Raw genomic sequence first — 7,403 nt, forward strand, 5'->3', positions numbered from 1 at the left:
ATCACTATGACAAAAATTAAGAAAACTTAGCTAGCTAGCATGTGGGGGGGGGGGGGTACATGTGGTCAACGATAGTATCTGTGATGCTGACTGTGACTCTATGTCATTTCGGACTTTATAAAAAAATATATAAAGCAATTCTAACAGAAAATGACACATCAAGGTACAAGTGACTCTTACCTTGTTATAAAAAACACACCAGTAGGATGGATTTAGCTGCGGCGGCCAGGTGAAATGAAGCTCGGTTGGACGAATTGTGGGCGGACCCAAGAAACAAGTCTGAAAAATACTGAATTATACTGTAGGTTTTACAGTAACTTACTGCTGGTCGATATTTTTTGTAAAATGCAACCAAATTTACAGTACTTAACTGCATTTAAGAAGAACAGTATATAACTGTATTTTTTTTGTATTTTTACAGTAATTTCTTACAGTGTAGGTCTACAGGCTAAATAGGGCCTTAAGCAGAAATATGTTTGGAGGCCGCCACCATTACAAAATATTTTCACACTTTATGTGAAATGATTTTTCTACTTTTTAAATACATTTTCAGAATGCAGCTGAGATAGGCTCCAGCACTCCCGTGAGCCCGAAAGGGCCAAGCGGTAGAAAATGGATGGATGGAAAAAATATAATTTGATGCAGGTTTTATACTAAAATTAATTCACGAGAAATACATTGTTCAATTTTAGGATATAAAAACCAAAATGTTCTGATCTTTTAATACATTTTCGACTGGGATTCAAACTAGGGATGTCCCGATCCGATATTTGGATCGGATCGGCCGCCGATATTTGCCAAAAAATGCGTATCGGAAAGGCATGGGAAAATGCCGATCCAGATCCAGTTTTAAAAAAAAACCTCCGGTCTATGTTTTCCAACGCACTGATTTAAATAATACATTCCACTTTTCTGCTGCTCCCTAATTTCCGTTCCGCATTTTCTAGCACACCTTCAACACATCCACAGGTCTGTGAATTCTCACGCAGTTGCTTTTAGCTGCTGGCATTACACGACAGGCTCTTCTCACTCTTTCCTGTGTCTCCCTCTCACAGACAAGAAGCGCACCTTCTTACACACGTCACATACTGTCACGTCATACGTGTCATACGTATCTGCCCTCTCCCAGCAGAGGTAGCAGCATGGCTAACGTTAGCTGTGATGCTAGCGCAGCCGTGCGAGCAACGTTCCCTCTAAGGTACGCGCCTGTGCAATTGCGCACTGCTCAAGCGTCCTCTGAGCACAGCAAATATAAGCCAAGCACAAAATCAAATAAACAAATAAGCGCATAACAATTTTCGACACGACACGACAGAGAAAACAGTTTGTCATCATTGTTAAAATATAGTAACGTCTTTCGAGACGCTTTGAGTACATGAATTCCATTGATCACTTTACTGAGCAAAACTCTTTGTCGGCCATAAACATCACCAAAACATAGGTAAAAAAAAATATATCTAGCTAAAGTGGTCATTTTCTGCAGTACAAACCAGACCAAAAGCAATTTTGTTATATCAACAGCAGCCGCTCGCTCTTTCTCACTTGCGCCAACACATTCCCATATGACACTTAGCCAGTGATGCGTTTACAACCACACAAAAAGTCGGACAACTCCAACACCACACATAAAGTGTAATTCCAGGTCGTTACACTATGATTTACCAATCAAATGTGTGCTTATTCTAGTGTCATTTATTAGGAATCATAATTTATAAATGCGTGACTGCTCGCAGACTGCTCGCTGTTTCGAAAAAGCTAAGTATCGTTCTATTTCTGTGCTTTTAATTGTTCTGCAGCTTTCTTTATTACTTTCTCAACATATTTAGTAGTACTATTTAACTTGCAAATCACCCGATCTCTGTCTCTCCACCCCTCCCGCAGCTAGCTAGCAGCTAAGCTAACGAAGCTAGCGCGGAGAAAGGCGTCGCCGGTCAGAAGGAATCTACTCCTGCACACCGTGACCAGGACTTCTCGGAAGACAGCAGGAACTTCACTCGGTGACAGAAAACACCGTGAGTATGGCTTCCTGCGCGTCTTGCACCTTACTCACGGAGAGGCTGGCTCTGCTAGAGGGCCGTGTCCGCCAGTTAGAGCAGAGTAATCTCGTAACTTTAGATGTTGCGGACACATCTGCTAGCGTTAGCTGTAGCGAGCTAACTAGCCCAGCCTGTAGTAGTTCTAGGCGGCCTACAAGCTACGGTGTACCGGTTGAGACGCATAATAGATTTAGCTCTTTAGCTAGTCCTACACCCCAGTCTACCGGGCACCACACCTTAGTCATAGGGGACTCCATCACCCGAAACATAAAGCTTAGCAAACCAGCCACAATTAAGTGCATCCCCAGTGCCAGAGCACCTGACATTGAGGCTAATTCTAGGGAGCTAACTCGCAACAGGCCTAGTAAACACGTACGACAGGCTAATCGCACCACTAGTTATGCGAATATAGTTGTACACGTTGGCTCCAATGACACTAGAATGAGACAATCAGAGATTATAAAGAGAAACATAGCCAGGACCTGTGATCTCGCTAGAAAGATGTCCAGGCATCGAGTAATTGTCTCTGGCCCCCTGCCTGCGAGAGGCAATGATGAGAGATATAGCAGATTAGTCTCGCTTAACAAGTGGCTGGCTAGCTTCTGTAGACAACAGGGACTATTGTTTATTCATAATTGGCCCTCTTTCTGGGGCAAACCAGGCTTGCTGATGAGAGACGGCCTTCACCCTAACCAGGAAAGCGCCATCATCCTGCCTAAAAACATAGACTACTGTTTAAGTCACATTTGACTAACTACACTAGAGCAAGCTCGGTCACAGGCAATTACAGAGCCTGCTAGTCCGGGTGAGGAGTCAGTTAAGCTAGAACTAGCCAGCACCAGGCTGGATAATTCCTGTACGCATAGCAATTTTCTTAGAATAACACACAACTCACATAATGTGTTTTCTGTTGTGAATGTGTCCGGGGTAGATATGCATTCTACTGAGGTGGCAAATCATGATACGTTCAGTCGATCGCAGCATCAAGCAAACAATCTGAAAATTCCCGTTGTATCAATTCCTAGATATGGTCGAAACTATTTAAAGTGCACTACGTATAATAAACGCAACATTATTAATATTGCTACTACGGATAATTTAAACAAAAACTCGTCAAAACAGCCCAATACTTATAATATGGGCTTTTTAAACATAAGATCATTGTCGCCCAAAACATTATTAGTTAATGAGGTCATTAGAGACAACAATCTTAACGTCATTGGTCTTAGCGAAACCTGGCTCAAACCAGACGATTTTTTTGCGCTAAATGAGGCATCTCCTCCTAACTATACGAATGCGCATATTGCCCGTCCCCTTAAAAGGGGTGGGGGGGTCGCACTAATATACAATGAAAACTTTAACCTTACCCCTAACCTAAATAATAAATACAAATCGTTTGAGGTGCTTACTATGAGGTCTGTCGCACCGCTGCCTCTCGATATGGCTGTTATCTACCGCCCCACAGGGACCTACTCGGACTTTATCAATGAATTCTCAGAGTTCGTTGCTGATCTAGTGAGGCACGCAGACAATATAATCATAATGGGGGACTTTAGTATCCATATGAATACCCCATCGGACCCTCAGTGCGTGGTGCTCCAGACTATAATTGATAGCTGTGGTCTTACACAAATAATAAATGAACCTACGCATCGCAACGGTAATACGATAGATCTAGTGCTGGTCAGGGGTGTCACCACCTCCAAAGTTATGGTACTCCCGTATACTAAAGTAATGTCCGATCATTGCCTTATAAAATTCGAAGTTCTGACTCATTGTCAACAAACTAATAATAATAATAACTGCTATAGCAGCCGCAACATTAATGCTGCCACAACGATGACTCTTGCTGACCTACTGCCTTCGGTAATGGCACCATTCCCAAATTATGTCGGCTCTATTGATAACCTCACTAACAACTTTGACAATGCCCTGCGCAAAACCATTGATAGTATAGCACCGCTAAAACAAAAAAGGGCCCCTAAAAGGCGCACCCCATGGTTTACAGAAGAAACCAGAGCTCATAAATTATCATGTAGAAAGTTGGAACGCAAATGGCGCACGACCAAGCTTGAGGTTTTCCATCAAGCATGGAGTGATAGTTTAATATCGTATAAACGCATGCTTACCTTAGCTAAAGCTAAATATTACTCAAATCTCATCCGCCTCAACAAAAACGACCCTAAATTTTTGTTTAGTACAGTAGCATCGCTAACCCAACAAGGGACTCCTCCCAATAGCTCCACCCACTCGGCAGATGACTTTATGAATTTCTTTAATAAGAAAATTGAACTCATTAGAAAGGACATTAAAGACAACGCATCCCAGCTACAACTGGGTTCTATTAACACAGATACAACTGTATCTACGACGGCTACTGCAATACAAAATAGTCTCTCTCTTTTTGATGAAATAACATTAGAGGAACTATTACGGCGTGTAAGTGGGATAAAACAAACATGTTTACTTGACCCACTTCCTGGGAAACTTATCAAGGAGCTTTTTGTATTATTAGGTCTATCAGTGCTAAATATTATAAACTTATCACTTTCCTCTGGCACTGTTCCCCTAGCATTCAAGAAAGCGGTTATTCATCCTCTGCTCAAAAGACCTAACCTTGATCCTGACCTCATGGTAAACTACCGACCGGTGTCCCACCTTCCCTTTATTTCGAACATCCTCGAAAAAATTGTCGCACAGCAGCTAAATGAACACTTAGTGTCTAACAATCTCTGTGAACCTTTTCAATCCGGTTTCAGGGCAAATCACTCTACGGAGACAGCCCTCGCAAAAATGACTAATGATCTACTGCTAACGATGGATTCTGATGCGTCATCTATGTTGCTGCTTCTTGATCTTAGCGCTGCTTTCGATACCGTCGATCATAATATTTTATTAGAGCGTATCAAAACACGTATTGGTATGTCAGACTTAGCTTTGTCGTGGTTTAACTCTTATCTTACTGACAGGATGCAGTGCGTCTCCCATAATAATGTGACCTCGGACTATGTTAAGGTAACGTGCGGAGTTCCTCAGGGTTCGGTTCTTGGCCCTGCACTCTTTAGTATTTACATGCTGCCGCTAGGCGACATCATACGCAAGTACGGTGTTAGCTTTCATTGTTATGCTGATGACACCCAACTCTACATGCCCCTAAAGCTGACCAACACGCCGGATTGTAGTCAGCTGGAGGCGTGTCTTAATGAAATTAAACAATGGATGTCCGCTAACTTCTTGCAACTCAACGCCAAGAAAACGGAAATGCTGATTATCGGTCCTGCTAAACACCAACATTTATTTAAAAATACCACCTTAACATTTGACAACCAAACAATTACACAAGGCGAATCAGTAAAGAATCTGGGTATTATTTTCGACTCAACTCTCTCCTTTGAGTCACACATTAAGAGTGTTACTAAAACGGCCTTCTTTCATCTCCGTAATATCGCTAAAATTCGTTCTATTTTATCCACTAGCGACGCTGAGATCATTATTCATGCGTTCGTTACGTCTCGTCTCGACTACTGTAACGTATTATTTTCGGGTCTCCCTATGTCTAGCATTAAACGATTACAGTTGGTACAAAATGTGACTGCTAGACTTTTGACAAGAACAAGAAAGTTTGATCATATTACGCCTATACTGGCTCACCTGCACTGGCTTCCTGTGCACTTAAGATGTGACTTTAAGGTTTTACTACTTATGTATAAAATACTACACGGTCTAGCTCTGTCCTATCTTGTCGATTGCATTGTACCATATGTCCCGGCAAGAAATCTGCGTTCAAAGAACTCCGGCTTATTAGTGATTCCCAGAGCCCAAAAAAAGTCTGCGGGCTATAGAGCGTTTTCTATTCGGGCTCCAGTACAATGGAATGCCCTCCCGGTAACAATTAGAGATGCTACCTCAGTAGAAGCATTTAAGTCCCATCTTAAAACTCATTTGTATACTCTAGCCTTTAAATAGCCCCCCTGTTAGACCAGTTGATCTGCCGTTTCTTTTCTTCTCTCCTCTGCTCCCCTCTATCCCTTGTGGAGGGGGGGTGGGCACAGGTCCGGTGGCCATGGATGAAGTGCTGGCTGTCCAGAGTCGGGACCCGGGGTGGACCGCTCGCCTGTGCATTGGCTGGGAACATCTCTGCGCTGCTGACCCGTCTCCGCTCGGGATGGTGTCCTGCTGGCCCCACTATGGACTGGACTCTTACTATTATGTTGGATCCACTATGGACTGGACTCTCACAATATTATGTCAGACCCACTCGACATCCATTGCTTTCGGTCTCCCCTAGAGGGGGGGGGGGGGGGGGGGGGGGTTACCCACATATGCGGTCCTCTCCAAGTTTTCTCATAGTCATTCACATCGACGTCCCACTGGGGTGAGTTTTTCCTTGCCCTTATGTGGGCTTTGTACCGAGGATGTCGTTGTGGCTTGTGCAGACCTTTGAGACACTTGTGATTTAGGGCTATATAAATAAACATTGATTGATTGATAAATATTAATCATGAAATGCTGTTAGTATATTAAATAAATACTAAAAAAAAATTTTTTTTACAAACAGGAAGTTGCAGGAATGTACACATGATGCCCTGCTTACATCTCATTGTGCAACATGTGAAAGTTTTAATGGGAAGTAAATGCAATGTCTGAAAGGGGTACAAATTATTTCCAAAGCAGGACCTCCACCCAGACAAACAATACAAGTACACAGTTCATGAAAAACAATATTTTTTGTTATTGTCATTGTAAGGGGGGGGGGGGGGGGCATCGTCTGGCGTTGGTTTGGCTTCAAGTGGGAATATGTCGAACAGACAACCATAATTTGTCAAGTGTGGAACAAAAGCGTTGCTATAAAAAGTAGCATTACTGCTAATATGTAGCATAATTTGAAAAGTCCCCTGCTAGAGAATGAAGAGTGTTTGAAACTCCGCACGTCAACATCTCCATTCGGTGCCACACGCCCACACCATCAAAATGCCGAAGCAAACAGTTCCAGATCAACACCGTATGAAAAAAATAGTGATTTTTTTAGTTGTGATTTCCTTCTCTGCATGAAAGTTTATAAGTAGCATATATTAATACAGTATGAAGAAGAATGTTTTGATGTAGACACATAGAATCATCATACTGCTGTGATTATATGCATCAAGTGTTCATTCAAGGCTAAGGCAAAATATCGAGATATATATCGTGTATCGCAATATGGCCTTAAAATATCGCTATATTAAAAAAAGGCCATATCGCCCAGCCCTAGTTCAATGATGCCATTTCTGTTTGTCATGTATAATTTTGTCTATTTTGTGTTTATCCTTGAATAAACAGGTCAGTTTCTTGTTACCAACCATTGTGTATTATTCAAACTCCCCTAAT

The sequence above is a fragment of the Nerophis lumbriciformis genome, linkage group LG27 (assembly GCF_033978685.3).
Source record: "Nerophis lumbriciformis linkage group LG27, RoL_Nlum_v2.1, whole genome shotgun sequence".
Lineage (NCBI taxonomy): Eukaryota > Metazoa > Chordata > Actinopteri > Syngnathiformes > Syngnathidae > Nerophis > Nerophis lumbriciformis.